Source organism: Bos grunniens, chromosome 29 (assembly GCF_055505025.1).
Source record: "Bos grunniens cultivar Pamir isolate PY7600 chromosome 29, Bosgru_T2T1.0, whole genome shotgun sequence".
Lineage (NCBI taxonomy): Eukaryota > Metazoa > Chordata > Mammalia > Artiodactyla > Bovidae > Bos > Bos grunniens.
The window spans coordinates 45,206,994-45,228,473 of record NC_141193.1 but is presented as its reverse complement, the minus strand read 5'-3'; the positions used below and the strand labels follow the sequence as shown (position 1 = coordinate 45,228,473).

Here is a 21,480-nt window from a genome sequence, read left to right as displayed (position 1 = left end):
ATATTGTCCTAGTTTCAGGTATATAGTAAATATACATATATATACATAAATATTTATATATACAAGTATGTATTTATGTATACTTTTTCAGTTGTTTCCATTATAGACTATTACAACCTACTGAATATAGTTCCCTGTGCTATATCAGTTCAGTTCAGTTCAGTTGCTCAGTCGTGTCTGACTCTTTGTGACCCCAAGGACTGTAGCACGCCAGGTCTCCCTGTCCATCACCAACTCCCGAAGTTTACTCAAACTCACGTCCATTGACTTGGTGATCCCATCCAACCATCTCATCCTCTGTCGTCCCCTTCTCCTCCAGCCTTCAGTTTTTCCCAGCATCAGGGTCTTTTCAAATGAGTCAGCTCTTTGCATCAGGTGGCCAAAGTATTGGAGTTTCAGCATCAACATCAGTCCTTCCAATGAACGCCCAGGACTGATCTCCTTTAGGATGGACTAGTCGGATCCCCTTGCAATCCAAGGGCCTCTCAAGAGTCTTCTCCAACACCACAGTTCAAAAGCATCAATTCTTTGGCGCTTAGCTTTCTTTATAGTCCAACTCTCACATCCATACATGACCACTGGAAAAACCATAGCCTTGACTAGATGGACCTTTGTTGGCAAAATAATGTCTCTACTTTTGAATACGTTGTCTAGGTTGGTCATAACTTTCCTTCTAAGGAGTAAGCGTCTTTTAATTTCATGGCTGCAGTCACCATATGCAGTGATTTTGGAGCCAAAAATAAATAAATAAATAAAGTCAGCCCCTGTTTCCACTGTTTCCCCATCTATTTCCCATGAAGTGATGGGGCCAGATGCCATGATCTTAGTTTTCTGAATGTTGAGCTTTAAGCCAACTTTTTCACTCTCTTACTTCACTTTCATCAAGAGGCTCTTTAGTAAGAACTAAAGAACTTCACTTTCTGCCATAAGGGTGGTGCCATCTGCATATCTGAGGTTATTGATATTTCTCCCGGCAATCCAATTCCAGCTTGTGCTATACAGTAAATAGGAAGTCCTTGGTTTTCTCATTTATTTTATATATGGTAGTGTGCATCTCAGAGAAGGCAATGGCAACCCACTCCAGTACTCTTGCCTGGAGGATCCCAGGGACAGAGGAGCCTGGTAGGCTGCTGTCTATGGGGTCACACAGAGTCCGACACGACTGAAGTGACTTAGCAGCAGCAGCAGCAGCAGTATGCATCTGTTAGTCCCATACTCCTAATTAATCCCTCCCCTGCCCTTCCATTTGATAACCAGAAATTTGCCTTCTGTGTCTGTGAGTTTCTTTCTACTCTATAAATAAATTCATTTGTACTATTTTTTAGATCCACATAGAAATGATATCATATAACATTTACCTTTGACTTACTTCACTTAGTATGGTATTCTTTAGGTCCATCCCTGTTGCTACAAACAGCAATATTTCATTCTTTTATGAATAATGTTCCATTGTATTTATGTATTCCACATTTCTTTTTTTTTTTTTTTACAGCATTATTTAAAGGAATTTTATTGATCTCAGAGAAGTAAAGGAATGTCAAAACTGAGAATTAAGCTTATCATGATATAGCAGGCCTTATGTGTTTAATCTTACATTATTAATTCTTTTATCTCTTCCTTGCACTCAGTGTATTCCTACTATAATACTTATTGCATCATTATTAATGAATAAAGAAATGTCACTTTGGAAAAAGTTTATTTGCAATGATAAAGAAATGAATGATAAAATTGTATTCTTTATCCACATTTCTTAAAATAATTGTCTGTCGATGGGCATTTTGGTTGTTTCCATGATAAACAGTGCTGCTATGAACATTGGGTTACATGTATCTTTTCAATTTACAGTTTTCATTTTTTCCAGATGTATGCCCAGGAGTAGGATTGCTGGATCATATGGTAACTCTATTTTTGTTTTTTTTTTTAAGGAAGCTCCATACTGTTTTCCATAGTGGATGCAACAATTTATATTCCTACCAACAGTGTAGGGGGGTTCCCTTAGCTCCACACCCTCTCCATAATTTATTTTTTGCAAACTTTTTGATGATAGCCCTTCTGACCCATGTGAGGTGGTACCTCATGCAGTTTGATTTGCGTTTCTCTAGTAATTAATAATGTTCAGTATCTTTTCATGTGCCTGTTAGCCATCTGTATGTCTTCTCTCAAGAAATGTCTATTTAAGTCTTCTGCTCATTTCTTAAATGTTTTTTTGTTGTTGTTGATATTGAGTTGTATGAGCTGTTTGTGTATTTTGGAAATTTAACCCTATCAGCCACATTGCAAATATTTTCTCCCAGTTCATAAGTTGTCTTTTTGTTTATGGTTTTGTTTGCTGTACAGAAGCGTGTAAGTTTGATTAGGTTCCATTTGTTTAGTTTTTCTTTTCTTTCTTTCTTCTTGAGAGACTGACTTAAGAAAATATTGCTACAATTTGTGTCAAAGAGTGTTTTGCCTATGTTGTCTTCTAGCAGTTTTATGGCACCCCACTCCAGTACTGTTGCCCAGAAAATCCCATGGATGGAGGACCCTGGTAGGCTGCAGTCCATGGGGTCGCTAAGAGTCAGACACAACTGGGCGACTTCACTTTCACTTTCCACTTTCATGCATTGCAGAAGGAAATGGTAACCCACTCCAGTGTCTTGCCTGGAGAATCCCATGGACAGAGAAGCCTGGTAGGCTGCAGTCCATGGGGTCACAAAGAGTCAGACACGACTGAAGCAGCTTAGCAGCAGCAGCAGCAGCAGCAGCAGTTTTATGGTGTTGTATCTTACATCTAAGTCTTTAAGCCATTTTGAGTTGATTTTTGTGTATGGTGTGAGAGAGTGTTCTAAATTCATTGACTTACATGCAGCTGTCCAGCTTTTCCAACATCACTTGCTGAAGAGATTATCTTTTCTCTATTGTATATTCTTGCCTCCTTTGTTGAAGACTATTTGACTGCAGGTGTGTGTTTTTGTCTCTGGGCTTTCTCTTCTGTTCCTTTGATCTATATGTCTGGTTTTGTACCAATACCACACTGTTTTGATTGCTGTAGCCTTGTGGTATAAAATGATTTTATATTTTATACTTGCTATTTAAAATAAATATTGAGGCAGACATCACGGGGATAAATAAGAATTATGTAGGACTTTTTGTACTGTTTTAGCAGATATTTAAAGTTTTGTTTTGTGTTTTATATGAGTATGTTCCTTAATCATTTGATTGTTTAGGGGACTCTTAATTCTTCCTGGAATAAATCTGCATCTAATACCCCTGAATGACACTCTTTCCCTCTACCTTTATGTCATATTAGCCATATGGTATCCACATTGAAGTATCTTCCTAGGGTTGAATCTAATGAAACCCAGCACACCTATCTTAAAATGAAAACTGTATGACCTTAGCCTGAATTTCCACTGGAGGCATACAGGATCTTTCCTTCTCTTGGAGCCCCAGCAAATCACCTGGAACTAGCTGCCTCTGTCTACCTGACTTCAAGGGTCATCAGGCACTTCAGCACCTCTCTGCATATACCTCTGTGTATGTATCAGACTGCTTCCTCCCGATGGTGAAGCACACTCATACCCAGGGCAACTTTCCCACCCTCTTTGGTGATTGTAGACAGAGATTCTAGTTGTAAGTACTCCTTGAGGGAAATTCTACAATACAGCCATTTTCCATAGTCTCTGTGAGTTTGCTTCCTGGCTGAGAATCCCAGTTAATGTGAAAAAGGGACCAAGAAATAGACAAAGCAGAGAGGATATACAGAATAACTGCAGGAGGCATTCATTCATTTATCCTAAAAATATTTTTTTGATTGTTCAGTGTAAGGCAATGTGCTATGTTAGGAACAGTGAGAGGAGGAAAGCCTGGTTGCTGTTCTCAGATATTATTAAAGGACCTTTCATCAAAATTATTTCCAAATTTTTATAGAAAGTGCCACAGGCTTCATAACTGATGCTTTCATGCATTTTAAAAAGCTTATCAATGGCTATGTTGTATTAGTCTGGGTGCTGCTCTTTGATGATGCCTCTTTGATATCAACTTTGATATAATGAACTGCAGGTCTGTGAGGCACCTTAAAAAAGAGAAAGGGTCGTTTCAAAATTCCTGAAAGGATTTTGGTATGACCCTCCCCTGTGATACTGCTTTTGCTTTCCAGTTTTATGTATTTAAATTTTAGTATAAGTAATTACGTGTGACCACAGCTTTCTGACATCACAAGATCTTAAATCTGTTTCTCCTGGATGCTTTCAGCGTGTCTGTAGTCTGCCCACGGGCGGCAGCTTTACTTCGCTCTCTCCTGGCACTCGTCTCACCGTGTTGTCACTGTTATGTTGCCTTCTAGACTGTGAGGTTCCCAGAACAAAAGGTGGTTTGACTATACAGATTAAAATTGCCAGGTTTATTAAGTAAAAATATAGGACACCCAGTTAAACTTGAATTTCAGAAAAAAAAAATATATAGTGTAAGTATGTACCCTGAAGTGTTTGGGACATACTTAGATTATAAAAATGACTCATTAATCTGAAATTGAAATTTAGCTCAGCTTTCTCTGTTTTTTTTTTTTCTGGTAACTGTAAAAAATGTCTTAAAACCTGAAGATCCTATAATTCTGTTTTTAAATATTATTTAATGATAAAGGACATGATATAATCAGTAGCAATGGAAAGTTTAAAAATTATGTCAGTCCTTTTATCAAATACTGTATTATGGGTTATGTGTGCATGCTCAGTTGTTCAGTCATGTCCAACCTTTTTGCAACCCCATGTCACTGTAGCCCACCAGACTCCTCTGTTTATGGGATTTCCCAGGCAAAAATACTAAAATGGGTTGCCATTCCCTTCTCTAGGGAATATTCCCAACCCAGAGATCAAACCCATGTCTACTGTGTCTCCTGCAGGGGTAGGCAGATTTTTTTTTTTTACCACTGAGCCACCTGGGAAGCCCCATTAAGGGACACACACACACGCGCGTATAAAACATGGGAATAAGTCTTTACGTGTAGATGGGTAGGCTTTCACATCTGGGCTTACTGCAGCATAAACTGCAGTACTGGGCTTATTGCAGCATAAAGTAAACTGTAGAAACCCTAACGTTACAGGTCTGTTAAACAATTCAAAATGTATCACATATTGGGTATAAGTCCATTCACTGAAACAGCACTGTGACCAAATTTTATTTCATGTATCTACAGATTTTATAAGATCTGACTTTTAAACCATAGTCTTAATAGGTATTAATTTCAGTTTTTTCATGAATTTGTGCTTTATCAAAGAAAATGAAAAAATCAGTGCATGCATTCATTCAGTAAAGACTTGTTTAGATGCTAAAATGTGCCAGTCCTAACCTAAGCAAAATCCTAAACAAAGATGGTGACATAACAGTGAGAAGAAAATGAGCATTCATAGAAATAAAATTGGCAATATGTTCTTATAAATAATGTCAGATGATCCAAACAGTAAGCAGTTAATACCTATATTGTGTAATTATGTGATTATAAAAATTTGTGGAACTTTGGGAACAAAATAGGAGATCTGCTAAGTACTTGAGAGTAGCAAAGTAGTCAAGTCATGTGAATGAGGTAGAGATATCAAGGTTACACTAGAAAAGTCTTTAGTTTTTCCTATTACTCATATCTAGATTCAATGTATTGTTTACCTGCTTTCAGTTGGTAATTGATTCTTTATAATAAAATACATAGAATTATCAAATAAAAAAGAACTGGATCCAACAATTGTGGATCCAAAAAATTAAGGGCTTAAGTTTAGATAGGACATGTTTATAGGAGAGAATGCCAAGGTATCTAAGAAACTTTCTTAATTGTATTTTGAGTATTATTTGATGTAGGAGAGCCATCTTCAGAATGTTTTAAATTAAAAAAAATCTAAAAAGTTGGTTATAGGTTATTAACTTTATCCCCCTAAAGCACAGCTTATTTCCTCAAAACAGTTCTGTTTCCTCATTGACTCTTTACTGGTTATAGTTCCTATGTTTCCATGGAAAAAGGAAATCTAAGCTTATGTGCATTTCATCAGAAAAACAAACACAAGACTATTTTACTCCATCTAGCTATCACGTATTTATCTAAAATACTACCTTGTCGAGCTCCATACCTCTTTACTTCTCTCACACTTTTTTATTGAGATGATAATTTATGACCTAAGTTAAGGGCATTTAAGTCAAAGACAACCTTCCTTCAGACGCCAGGAAGGCAAGAAAAATTCCTCCTAAGATTCTGATAATAAATGATAAGATAGATTTTTCTTATTGTTTAAAAGACTCATGAAAGTGGTCACCATGGAAACCAGACGTGAGTCTCTGGAACATCAAGAAATCAGAAGAGAGGTCTTGAGCTGAGACTCTGAGTCTTAATTTTGGAATGCTGACATAGATTTTAACCCTCATCTGAGGATAACTTCTTCATAAGCTGGGTGATTTATTTTAGATTAGTCTTGGGATCTGACTTTTTTTTTTTTTTTGTAAAATTCTACTCTGAGCTATTTTCTTTCTCTTTTAGTTCTCCTTCCTCCCCCTCTTCCTTTCTTCTTTTATTTCTCTTTATCTTAATTTTTTTTTTCCTTTCCTTCTTCTTTCATTCTTTTTCCTGCTCTTTCCCCTCCTCCTCCTCCCGTTTCTTCTTTTCTTCATTTTTTGATGAACATTTTATGGTGGCACATGTGACAAGAAAGAAGACAGGAGAAGACTCCCTTGGCTTTTCTATACTTGGGATATTACTAAGAGGACTTCCCTGGTGGCCCAGTGGATGAAAATCCCCTGCCAGTGCAGGGGACTCAGGTTCAGTCCCTGGTCTGGGAGGCTTCTACATGCTGTGCGGCAACTAAGCCCGTGAGCCACAACTGCTGAGCCTGCACTCCAGAGCCCGTGAACCTCAACTACGGAGCCTGCGTGCTGCAACTACCAAACCCTGTGTGCCTAGAGCCCGTGCTCTGCAACAAGGGAAACACTATGAGGAGAAACCTGTGCACAGGGAGGAAGGAGAGTAGCCCCTGCTCCCCCAACTAGAGGAAACCTGCGTGCAGCAATGAAGACCCAGCACCCCCAAGAATTAAATAAGAATATTGCCAAGAACTGTGGGAAACAGTACAACATATTAAGGTCTAAAATGAAAGCAATACTTGGGAAACATATTACTTAAGTATTCTGACTGAGCGAATATTCTAGCTAGATCAGAGTTAACTCATAATTGTTAAAAATGATTTTTTTCCCAGGATCTCCTTATATAATTATATATGATTTAAATAGAATGATATGTATTTATAAATCATATTTATAAATGTATTCATAGCTTATATAAATACATTTATATAATAACTTATATAAATATAACATATATAGTAAATAAATATATATAACATATATAGAACTCATCTAATTTATATAAATATATAACACATTAATATAAAACATAACTTTTATAAATATATTTAACTATATAAATACATTTATAAATATAGGAAATTGTTTAGAAAAGAATTTCAAGTAAAACAATTAAAATACAATTCATATTCATGTACAATATAAAGGTAGCTAGACTTCCAGATGGAGAAGGCAATGGCACCCCACTCTAGTACTCTTGCCTGGAAAATCCAATGGACGGAGGAGCTTGGTAGGCTGCAGTCCATGGGGTCGCTAAGGGTCAGGCACGACTGAACGACTTCACTTTCACTTTTCACTTTCATGCATTGGAGAAGGAAATGGTAACCCATTCCAGTGTTCTTGCCTGGAGAATCCCATGGATGGGGGAGCCTGGTGGGCTGCTGTCTATGGTGTCACACAGAGTCGGACACAACTGAAGTGACTTAGCAGCAGTAGACTTCCAGAATGTGAGGTTATTGCTCTTTGTAACCTTAGTGCAGGGGCTGATATGTAACAGCTGCTCAATTAATATTTGCTTAAGAACTCTACAGATAGATAAGAATACACACATAACATACACACACACACACACATATAATTTTAAGGAATTGAAAATGAAATGCCAGTCACTTCAAAGTTTCTGGATAACAGAAATATTTTTTCTTCGTTTATTTGCTTTCACTTAGGACATTGAATCAAAGCTCTTGCAATATTTTGAACCATTATTCCTGAATATGTTTTCATAAAATGAATTGCTAATATGATTTTATTTCACTTTCCTAGAAATAAAATGATACTTATTTAGTAAATTTTATAATAAAAATATTTTATTCCTGATTATGTGAATATAATATGTTAATATTTAAAATTTATACAAGTTATGTGTCAAAATGTAGGGATGTTTACAGGAAAAAGAGGTGGCATAAGATACTGGAAATAACATGTTTTGGGTTTCTGGATGTTATTTTACTTTTTGTAGTTGCTATTTCAAACTTGCGAGATAGGGCAAACTACTTCACAAACTACTTTACTGCTACAAACTTTAAGTCGTTTTACCATCTACTTCCAACAATTGATATGAAGAATATTTGGAGATGATATGTGTCCTTCTGACTTAAAATGGACCTTTAAATTGTTTATAAATGTGAAATGTGGGAGTTCATTTTAAAAGATTCCTGTACTCAGAAGATGCTAACAGGATATTGACCTCATAAAAGTTATTTTATTTTCTTGTGGTCAAATTATGCTTTACCTAATAACATGGTACCTATACTCTTATTTGATATAATTTATGTCAAGTTAGTTAAAAAGAAATACAGAGGGTTTAAATGGACTGGCAGTTGTTCTCAATATTGGCTGCATGTTAGAATCATCTGTGAAGCTCTCTAAAAATCGAATTCCCTGGATCTCCACCTGATAACAATTAAGTCAGTAATTTTTTTTTTCTTTAAGCTATAGATGATTCTAATGTGTATCCAAAGTTCAGGACCCCAAAACTAGAAAGTCCACAGATCTGAACTCATTTTAGCTTGCTCTAGAATCTAGTTTATGAGAACCTGGATTGATCAATAAAATGTATTTGTAGAATGTATTCATTAATTTGGGCTTCTCTGGTGTCTCTGCGGTAAAGAATCTGCCTGCCAATGCAGGAGATATAAGAGATGCAGGTTCTATCCCTGGGTTGAAAAGATCCCCTGGAGTAGGACATGGCAACCCACTCCAGTATTCTTGCCTGGAGAATCCCATGCACAGAGGAGCCTGGTGGGTTACAGTCCATGGGGTCGCAGAGTCAGACATGATTAAGCACGCACATGCACGCATACCTGCTAAGCAGCACAACCAGGCGTCAAATCCATGCAGATTGGCTTCAGAAAGCGTGCTCTTACTCAGGTGGTACACAGCATCTCATCTGCAGTAATTGTAACTAACAAGGTTTCAAATGCTTACCATGTACCAAGCCCTGTGTTTTATAAGTATAACTTGTTTAATCTTCACAATTAACTTACGGAACTGGATTTTCCTTATTTTACAGATAAAGAGAGTAAGGAACAGAATTAAATGCTTTATATTACTTCAACTAGCACGTGGGCTCTCAGTCTATCAGAGTTCTTGATGGATCCGTATGTCTGTGTTTAGCTAGAGCAGCTCAACATCCCTGCTACATCTTAAAGAAATGAAAAAAAAAAAAAAAAAAGTTTAGTACCATAAGAGAAGGTATCAGTTCATCAGTCTCCAAGTTTCTGGCACTGTTCTGATTACTACATAACTTTAAATCATTTAGCTCAATAAGCTACTTCTAAGAAAATTAAACATTGAAAACAATAGACATCTCCTAAATTATTGCAATGAATTAGATACAATGTTGAATTTCAGGTGGTTAAGACTCTTTATAATTAAACGCATTGTAATAGTTGCAACAGCTGTATGTATACCATTGAGAGCATAATTGTCTCTTATGCATACAATGCAAAGTTTCCAGGAATTCTATTAAGCAATGATTCCAAGGCTCTGTTTTGAAGGAAAAAAAAAAAAATCCTCTGTATAACTTTACTTGGGCATTTAAGTGCAAAACAGAATGCTGCTGCCATAAAGTTTAATCTTTGATAGTAGACGAAAAAAAAACTGCCTTTGCCAAAAGTATTAACTAAGAATACCACAAGACTTTACCCAATTTAAATGCATTAACCAAGAGATGAACTCTAGTTGGTTGGAAGGTGTTTTTCAAATTCCCAAGTGTCTCAAAGAGCAGACATCAAGAGGCGGTCCTAAGATGGAAGAGGAATAGGGCAGGGAGACCACTTTCTCCCCCACAAATTCATCAAAAGAACATTTAAATGCTGAGTAAATTCCACAAAACAATTTCTGAATGCCAGCAGAGGACATCAGGCACCCAGAAAAGTAGCCCATTGTCTTCAGAAGGAGGTAGGAAAAATTATAAAAGACAAAAAAAGAGACAAAAGAGGTAGGGATGGAGCTCTGTCCCAGGAAGGAGTCTCAAAAAGAGAGAAGTTTCCAAACACCAGGAAACACTCTCACTGCTGAGTCTGTGGCAAGCCTTGGAAGCACAGAGGCAATGTAACAGGGAGGAAAAATAAATAAATAATTAAAACCCACAGATTATGAGCCCAATGGTAACTCACCCAGCGTAGAAGCAGCGCAGATGCTTGCACCCACCACTAGCAAGCTGGGGCTGGGCAGGGAGGCGCGGGCTGCATCGCTTAGAGTGAGGACCGGGCCTGAATGCCCCGAGCGCTGTCTGAGCAAACTAACTTGGGCTGGCAAACCAGACTGTGGGATAGCTACCACGCAAAAAGCCCTAACCTAAGACACCGCCAGGCCTGCACACAGGACAAAGGACTGAACAGAGCTAGCCGGCTGCAGACCATCTCCTTCCGGTGGGCAGCCAGAGCTGGAAGGGGGCAATCGCAGCCCCAGAGAGACATTTTCTACCGAACTGAAAGCAGGCTTCTTTGCTAACTAAGACTTCTTGGGGCTGTGGATGGTCAACATCTGCCTGAGAAGGCACACCGGTTGTACACCCAGAAAACTGAGCGGCAGGGACGGGGGAGGTGATAAGTTGCAGCAACCGCACTCACCAAACACCTCATCACCTGAGCTGCTCGGACCTGGGAAGGACACACACAGGCCCAACCATGTCTGCGCCTCTGAGGGCTACCTGAGTGCCTGAACCTGAGCGGCTTAGACCTGGGAGGTGCATGCACCCCAGGGCTGGCCTCAGACGGTTCCTGGCAGAGCAACCTAGAGCATGAGCAGTGTGGGCAGGGAGGGCACATGCGCCGTGAGTGGGGGCAGGCCCAGTGTAGCTGAGACACTGTAAGCACACGCCAGTGTTATTTGTTTGCAGCGTCCCTCCCTCCCCACAGCGCGACTGAACAAGTGAGCCTAAAAAAGTGTCCACCACCGCCCCCTTGTGTCAGGGCAGAAATCAGACACTGAAGAGACCAGCAAACAGAAGAAGCTGAAACAGAGGGAACTGCCTTGGAAGTGACAGGTAAATAGATTACAACCCTGTAGTTAGTACTGACTAAATAGGAAGGGCCCTATAGATCTTGAGAAATATAACCCGGACCAAGGAACTATCCAAAAATGAACTGACCCCACACTGCCCACAACAACACCAGAGAAAATCCTAGATATATATATATATATTTTTTTTTTTTTTACTATTTTTACAATCATTCTTTTCTTTTTTAATTTTTTTTAATTTTTAAGTCCTCTATTACTCTTTTAATTTTCATTTTTATAACCTACTATTACTTTGCAAAATAAAGATCCTATTTTTTAAAGCAAACTTCATATATATATATATTTTATAATTTTTGTGACTTTCTTTTTCTTCTTTTCTTTAATATTGTATTTTTGAAAATCCAACCACTACTCTAGATTTTAAATCTTTGCTTTTTGGTATTTGTTATCAATTTTGTACCTTTAAGAACCCAATCCTCAGTACCCATTTTTACTTGGGAGCGAGATTACTGGCTTGACTGCTCTCTCCCCCTTTGGACTCTCCTTTTTCTCCACCAGGTCACCTCTGTCTCCTCCCTCCCCCTTTTCTTCTCTACCCAACTCTGTGAATCTCTGTGTGTTCCAGACGGTGGAGAACACTTAGGGAACTGATTACTGGCTGGATCTGTTTCTCTCCTTTTGATCCCCCCCTTTTATCCTCCTGGCCACTTCTGTCTCCTTCCTCCCTCTTCTCTTCTCTGTATAATTCTGTGAACAGCTCTGAGCGGTCCAGACTGTGGAGTGCACACAAGGAAGTGATTACTGGCTAGCTTGCTCTCTCCTCTTTTGATTCCACCTCATCTCATTTGGGTCACCTCTAACTCCATCCTCCCTCTTTCCTTCTCCATGTAATTCTGTGAACCTCTCTGGGTGTCCCTCATTGTGGAGAAACTTTTCATCTTTAACCTAGATGTTTTATCAACGGTGCTATATAGAAGGAGAAGTCTTGAGACTACTGTAAAAATAAGACTGAAAACCAGAAGCAGGAGGCTTAAGTCCAAATCCTGAGAACACCAGAGAACTCCTGACTCCAGGGAACATTAATTGACAGGAGCTCATTAAACGCCTCCATACCTACACTGAAACCAAGTACCACCCAAGGGCCAACAAGTTCCAGAGCAAGACATACCACTCAAATTCTCCAGCCACACAGGAACACAGCCCTGAGCTTCAATATACAGGCTGCCCAAAGTTACTCCAAACTCATTGACATCTCATAACTCATTACTGGACACTTTATTGCACTCCAGAGAGAAGAAATACAGCTCCACCCACCAGAACACCGACACAAGCTTCCCTAACCAAGAAACCTTGACAAGCCACCCGAACAACCCCACCCACAGCGAGGAAACGCCACAATAAAGAGAACTCCACAAACTGCCAGAATACAGAAAGGCCACCCCAAACTCAGCAATATAAACAAGATGAAGAGACAGAGGAATACTCAGCAAGTAAAGGAACAGGATAAATGCCCATCAAACCAAACAAAACAGGAAGAGATAGGGAATCTACCTGATAAAGAATTCCAAATAATGATAGTGAAAATGATCCAAAATCTTGAAATCAAAATGGAATCACAGATAAATAGCCTGGAGACAAGGATTGAGAAGATGCAAGAAAGGTTTAACAAGGACCTAGAAGAAATAAAAAAGAGTCAATATATAATGAATAATACAATAAATGAGATGAAAAACACTCTGGAAGCAACAAATAGTAGAATAACAGAGGCAGAACATAGGATTAGTGAAGTAGAAGATAGATTGGTAGAAATAAATGAATCAGAGAGGAAAAAAGAAAAACGAATTAAAAGAAAGGACAATCTCAGAGACCTCCAGGACAATATTAAATGCCCCAACATTCGAATCACAGGAGTCCCAGAAGAAGACAAAAATAAAGACCATGAGAAAATACTTGAGGAGATAATAGTTGAAAACTTCCCTAAAATGGGGAAGGAAATAATCACCAAAGTCGAAGAAACCCAGAGAGTCCCAAACAGGATAAACCCAAGGCAGAACACCCCAAGACACATATTAATCAAATTAACAAAGACCAAACACAAAGAACAAATATTAAAAGCAGCAATGGAAAAACAACAAATAACACACAAGGGGATTCCCATAAGGATAACAGCTGATCTTTCAATAGAAACTCTTCAGGCCAGGAGGGAATGGCAAGACATACTTAAAGTGATGAAAGAAAATAACCTACAGCCCAGATTACTGTACCCAGCAAGGATCTCATTCAAATATGAATGAGAAATCAAAAGCTTGACAGACAAGCAAAAGCTGAGAGAATTCAGCACCACCAAACCAGGTCTCCAACAAATGCTAAAGGAAATTCTCTGGACAGGAAACACAAAAAGGGTGTATAAACTTGAACCCAAAACAATAAAGTATATGGCAATGGGATCATGCTGCTGCTGCTGTTAAGTTGCTTCAGTTGTGTCCGACTCTGTGCGAGCCCATAGATGGCACCCCACCAGGCTCCCCCATCCCTGGGCTTCTCCAAGCAAAAACACAGGAGTGGGTTGCCATCTCATTCTCCAATGCATGAAAGCAAAAAGTGAAATTGAAGTCACTCAGTCGTGTCCGACTCCCAGCGACCCCATGGACTGCAGCCCACCAGGCTCCTCCATCCATGGGATTTTCCAGGCAAGAGTACTGGAGTGGGGTGCCATTGCCTTCTGCACAACAGGATCATACTTATCAATAATTACCTTAAACGTAAATGGGTTGAATGCCCCAACCAAAAGACAATGACTGGCTGAATGGATACAAAAACAAGACCCCTATATATGTTGTCTACAAGAGACCCACCTCAAAACAGGGGACACATACAGACTGAAAGTGAAGGGCTGGAAAAAGATATTCCATACAAATTGAGACCAAAAGAAAGCAGGAGTAGCAATACTCATATCAGATAAAATAGACTTTAAAACAAAGCCCTGAAAAGAGACAAAGAAGGACACTACATAATGATCAAAGGATCAATCCAAGAAAAAGATATAACAATTATATATATATATATATATATATATGCACCCAACATAGGAGCACCACAATATGTAAGACTAAAATGCTAACAAGTATGAAAGGGGAAATTAATAATAACACAATAATAGTGGGAGACTTTAATACCCCACTCATACCCATGGATAGATCAACTAAACAGAAAATTAACAAGGAAACACAAACTTTAAATGATACAATAGACCAGTTAGACCTAATTTGTATCTATAGGACATTTCACCCCAAAACAATGAATTTCACCTTTTTTTCAAGCACACATGGAACCTTCTCCAGGATAGATCACATCCTGGGCCATAAATCTAGCTTGGTAAATTCAAAAAAATTGAAATCATTCCAAGCATCTTTTCTGAGCACAATGCAGTAAGATTAGATCTCAATTACAGGAGAAAAACAATTAAAATTTCCAACATATGGAGGCTGAACAACACGCTGCTGAATAACCAACAAATCACAGAATAAATCAAAAAAGAAATCAAAATATGCATAGAAATGAATGAAAATGAAAACACAACAACCCAAAACCTGTAAACTTTTATAGCACTACTATAAAAGTAGTGCAAAGGGGAAAGTTCATAGCAATACAGGCACACCTCAAGAAACAAGAAAAAAGTCAAATAAATAACCTAACTCTACACCTAAAGCATCTAGAAAAGGAAGAAATGAAGAACCCCAGGGTTAGTAGAGGAAAGAAATCTTTAAAATTAGGTCAGAAATAAATGCAAAAGAAACAAAAGAGACCATAGCAAAAATCAACAAAGCCAAAAGCTGGTTCTTTGAAAGGATAAATAAAATTGACAAACCATTAGCCAGACTCATCAAGAAACAAAGGGAGAAAAATCAAATCAATAAAATTAGAAATGAAAATGGAGAGATCACAACACAACACACAAATACAAAGGAACATAAGAGACTACTATCAACAATTATATGCCAATAAAATGGACAACGTGGAAGAAATGGACAAATTCTTAGAAAAGTACAACTTTCCAAAACTCGACCAGGAAGAAATAGAAAATCTTAACAGACCCATCACAAGCACAGAAATTGAAACTGTAATCAGAAATCTTCCAGCAAACAAAAGCCCAGGTTCAGATGGCTTCACAGCTGAATTCTACCAAAAATTTAGAGAAAAGCTAACACCTATTCTACTCAAACTCTTGCATAAAATTGCAGAGGAAGGTAAACTTCCAAACTCATTCTATGAGGCCACCATCACCCTAATACCAAAACCTGACAAAGATGCCATAAAAAAAGAAAACTACAGGCCAATATCACTGATGAACATAGATGCAAAAATCCTTAACAAAATTCTAGCAAACAGAATCCAACAACACATTAAAAAGATCATACATCATGACCAAGTGGGCTTTATCCCAGGGATGCAAGGATTCTTCAATATCTGCAAACCAATCAATGTAATACACCACATTAACAGATTGAAAAATAAAAGCCATATGATTGTCTCAATAGATGCAGAGAAAGCCTTTGACAAAATTCAACATCCATTTATGATAAAAACTCTCCAGAAAGCAGGAATAGAAGGAACATACCTCAACATAATAAAACCTATATATGACAAACCCACAACAAACATTATCCTCAATGGTGAAAAATTGAAAGTATTTTCCCTAAAGTCAGAAACAAGACAAGGGTGCCCACTCTCACCACTACTATTCAACATAGTTTTGGAAGTTTTGGCCACAGCAATCAGAGCAGAAAAAGAAATAAAAGGAATCCAAATTGGAAACGAAGAAGTAAAACTCTCACTGTTTGCACTTGGCATGATGCTCTACATAGAAAACCCTAAAGACTCCACCAGAAAATTGCTAGAGCTAATCAATGAATATAGTAAAGTTGCAGGATATAAAATAAACACACAGAAATCCCTTGTATTCTTATACACTAATAATGAGAAAATAGAAAAATTAAAGAAACAATTCCATTCACCATTGCAACGGAAAGAATAAAATACTTAGGAATATATCTACCTAAAGAAACTAAAGACCTATATAGAGAAAACTATAAAGCACTGGTGAAAGAAATCAAATAGGACACTAATAGATGGAGAAATATACCGTGTTCATGGATTGGAAGAATCAGTATAGTAAAAATGAGTATACTACCCAAAGCAATCTATAGATTCAATGCAATCCCTATCAAGCTACCACCGGTATTTTTTACAGAGCTAGAACAAATAATTTCACAATTTGTATGGAAATACATAAAACTTTGAATAGCCAAAGCAATCTTGAGAAAGAAGAATGGAACTGGAGGAATCAACCTGCCTGACTTCAGGCTCTACTACAAAGCCACAGTCATCAAGACAGTATGGTACTGGCACAAAGACAGAAATATAGATCAATGGAACAAAATAGAAAGCCCAGAGATAAATCCAGGCACATATGGACACCTTATCTTTGACAAAGGAGGCAAGAATATACAATAGAGAAAAGACAATCTGTTTAACAAGTGGTGCTGGGAAAACTGGTCAACCACTTGTAAAAGAATGAAACTAGAACACTTTCTAACACCATACACAAAAATAAACTCAAAATGGATTAAAGATCTAAACATAAGACTAGAAACTATGAAACTCCTAGAGGAAAACATAGGCAAAACACTCTCTGACATAAACCACAGCAGGATCTTCTATGACCCACCTCCCAAAATATTGGAAATAAAAGCAAAAATAAACAAATGGGACCTAATTTAAATTAAAAGCTTCTGCACAACAAAGGAAACTCTAAGCAAGGTAAAAAGACAGCCTTCAGAATGGGAGAAAATAATAGCAAATGAAGCAACTGACAGACAACTAATCTCAAAAATATACAAGCAACTCCTGCAGCTCAATTCCAGAAAAATAAATGACCCAATCAAAAATGGGCCAAAGAACTAAATAGACATTTCTCCAAAGAAGACATATAGATGGCTAACAAACACATGAAAAGATGCTCAACATCACTCATTATCAGAGAAGTGCAAATCAAAACCACGATGAGGTACCATTTCATGCCAGTCAGAATGGCTGTGATCCAAAAGTCTACAAGCAATAAATGCTGGAGAGGATGTGGAGAAAGGGAATCCTCTTACACTGTTGGTGGGAATGCAAACTAGTACAGCAACTATGGAGAACAGTGTGGAGATTCCTTAAAAAACTGGAAATAGAACTGCCTTATGACCCAGAAATCCCACTGCTGGCATACACACTGAGGAAACCAGAATTGAAAGAGACATGTGTACCCCAATGTTCATTGCAGCACTGTTTATAATAGCCAGGACATGGAAGCAACCTAGATGTCCATCAGCAGATGAATGGATAAGAAAGCTGTGGTACATATACATAATGGAGTATTACTCAGCCATTATACATTTGAATCAGTTCTAATGAGGTGGATAAAAGTGGAGCCTATTATACAGAGTGAAGTAAGCCAGAAAGAAAAACACCAATACAGTATACTAACGCATATATATGGAATTTAGAAAGATAGTAATGATCACCCTGTATATGAGACAGCAAAAGAGACACAGACGTATAGAACAGTCTTTTGGACTCTGTGGGAGAGGGAAAGGGTGGGATGATTTGGGAGAATGGCATTGAAACATGTATAATATCATATAAGAAACGAATCGCCAGTCCAGGTTTGATGTAGGATATAGGATGCTTGGGGCTGGTGCACTGGGATGACCCAGAGGGATGATATGGGGAAAGATGTGGGGGGGGGGCGTGGTTCAGGATGGGGAACATGTGTACACCCGTGGCGGATTCATGTTGATGTATTGCAAAACCAATACAATATTGTAAAGTAAAAAAAAAAAAAAAATATATATATATATATATATATATATAGGACCAACAGACACAGGAAAAAAAATAAAATGATATATAAAAAAAAAGAGTAGACATCAAGTTCCAAGCTACATGTCTAGCACCTTGTCCATTCTATGTATAGATGTAAATAACTGAATATTAAAATAAACTAGTCCTCATTCCCATCATTATCATCACCAAATATTCACTTACCACATTACAATTGCTTCACATCCCTTATTGCTTATCTACAGCAACCTCACTATTATTTATGTTTTAGAGAAGGAAAATAAGACATCTCTGACCAATTTGAAAAAAAAATTGAGAGGAATTTTCTTTTGTTATTTATGATCTTAATAATCCAACAGTATTATCAAAATTCTTGCCTCTACACAGTATTGTACTGGAAGAATAGAGCCAGATTGTGAGAGAATGTGAGAAAAAAACAACCATGATTTGCCTGAGATGACTATAATAATGCTTAGTTTATAAAGTGACTTTATATATAACCAAGAGAATTAGTTTCAAAATTATTTTCCATTTTTCCCATTTCCAGATAAGGAAATCAGGTTCTAAAATTCAATAGCTTGTACAAGTTCCCTTGTCAAGTAAGAGCCAGATAAACCATTTGGACTGGGACTCAAAATCTAAGTGGATCTGGGTATTCATTCTGGGCTATCACAGAAGTGCATTGCCTAGAGTAATGACAGTTCAAGTAGGGCTGGCCAACGACTGTACAGTGAAGATAAGGATCTGTGTTTGCCACATGTATGTCAAGAGCACTGGTTGGACAAGGGCTTTATCCTAGAGAACACTGACTGAAGAACTTGTAGTTCCCCTTGTACTGAGGGGAAAAGCTCTTTTATTATTGTATTTTTACCCAGTATCAAGACAAATTAAAAAATTCCCAGGGTGATCTTCTCCATTTGTCCTGCTTGGAGAATAATAAAGACATAAGTGACACTTGACTCATAAGTAACAACTTCTTTGACGTAAATTTCCAAGTTATGCCTAGAACTTAGATTGAAATTTTATGTACAACAATGTAAAATGAAAAACATTTCATTTTTCATTGAAAGCATTGAATTTTTAAGGGTCATTTAAATAAGGGTCTATGTAATAATAATAGCCTTCAAAATAGCAAGAATAACAAAACTTTTTCGAAGAACAGGCTACTTTTCTTATAGTAAGTATAAGAAATGTATAAGAAATCTAAGAAATAAAGAAATCTTATACTAATTATAAGAAATATACAATTTATATTCTTAAATACTTATTTGTTAAGACATTTTCCCTTTTCTCTTTGTTTTGCTAGTGAACTCATCACTAAACATTTTTCATAAACCACTGGTACAACATTAATAAAAAACCACTTGGGTGTTTGTCAGCTCCTTTTTCTACATGGTTTTCATTTTATATTTCTAGTGACTTTTATATCTCACTCACATTTAGAAATTTGGCAGATTAAATGCATTGAATAAAATGAGATAAAATAACAAATTCTATTTTGCAATTAAGCAAACTGAGATATGCTGAAAGATTGTCCAAGCTCTACTTCACTGACACCAATGTCTTTTTGGTTTTCAAAATATAGCAATGTAGTATTCTATTACTTCAGAGGTTATAGTTGTTGTTCCCTATGCCTGTAAAGCCCCTTCCTTTCTTCCTTCTCTTGGGTGAACCATACCTCCCCACCACCAACACACAAACACAAGCACACGGAGAACATTTTTTGCATAGTTGACTGGAATGGATCTTTACCTGTTGTTATTGCCTCAGAGAGAATTTATTTTTTAATGTTCTATACAAACAAGACACCATGGTCCCTCCTCATGTCATGCTCTACTTTACAGCTTACCGCGTCCAATTCTTCTTTGCCTCCAATCCACAAGTTGTGAGAAAAATTAGTTAAGTTTGTGTGTTCCTTAGTTGACTGTAAGCTCCATGAGGACAAGGGCTAATTCTACTTCATTCATCATTGAACCCCAATATCTAGCTATGATTTACACACAGTTTAAAAAATACCTAATCAATGGGATGAACAAATCAATAAACATATAAACACTCATATATACATACCTAATGGCTATAGGCTTTTTAAAACTAATCAAGTATTTACTTAGTTTATCATTCTTATTGCAGTCCCTCGTATAGTAACTGATGAAAAGAAAAGGAAAAGCCTTGATAAGTTTTCATTAAATGAATGAAAATAAAATTCCCTTAAATTATTTTATAAAGCCACTTATAATCTGTTAACTGGTGGGTTCAGAGAAACATATAGTTGCAAAACCTTTAGAATTGCAATAACCCCTTTGGAGTCTAGAACTTGAGCAGGTAAAATCTGTAAAGCACAGATGCAAAAACAGAATGCAAAAGGTGGCTAAGAGTGCCCAGGTTGGAAAAAGGCCCAGTCAGTAATCCTGCATATCTCTTACAAACCTAATTTATTGTCAGTGATGTTAGCTGAGAAAATGGCTGACAGCACGTACCGTGTGTACCTCTATTTTCATAAATATTCATTTAAACATTCAGACATACTTATTGAGTGGCTTTTAGGTTCTAGAATCCTTTCCTAAGAATCTGAATACATCAAACAAACAAAGATAGATTCCTTCCTTGAGGAGCCCACATTCTAATGGAAGGGAAGGGAAGACACCCACAATAAACAATAATCACAACAAATGGGTATCTTATATGGTACATGGGACAGGATAAAGAGATACAGGGGAAAACAGATTTGAGTAGAGGGGTCAGGAGTACTGAGGCTGTAAGGGAGAATAGGTTACAGTATTAAACATGCTAGTCTGGGAAGGCTTCATTAAGGAGGTGCAGGAAAGAAGCAAATTAGCCAAGACGGTGCGGTCAGGCTCTCTCGCCCCTCTTCCTCTTGGCCCTCCCACCACGTTCTGTGAATAAAGATTATGTTAACAACAGAGATCACATCTAGTACTGCGATGCGCGGCACGAGGTACGCGCTTGGCCACGGGCTAATTTTGTTCTGTAAGCACGTATAAGCTCCACCTGAAACGCCCTTGGTGAAGCAGTCGTGTCTGCTGCTCTGGCTTTTGTGCCGGCCGGGAGAGACTAGGTCTGGAGTTCCTACGGCTCCTTGAGTTTTCTTCCAGGCTCTTGGCTCACACCTTGCCTACCCCGGGTTCAGTGAATGGTGAGATACAGCAAGGCCGGAGGTAAGATTTTAGCAAAGATTTGAAGGAGAAGAGAGGGCCCAATGATTACTTGAGAAAGAGCATTTCATGAGGA

General features: G+C 37.7%; 1 long non-coding RNA gene across 1 annotated transcript; it reads left to right on the top strand.

Moving 5' to 3' along the window:
* The first annotated feature begins 4,784 nt into the window (after window positions 1-4,784).
* Window positions 4,785-12,832, top strand: LOC147342579 (uncharacterized). The gene is made up of 2 exons (XR_015157406.1): window positions 4,785-11,368; window positions 12,633-12,832. It is a non-coding gene; the product is annotated as an uncharacterized LOC147342579 (long non-coding RNA).
* Window positions 12,833-21,480: the final 8,648 nt, after the last annotated feature.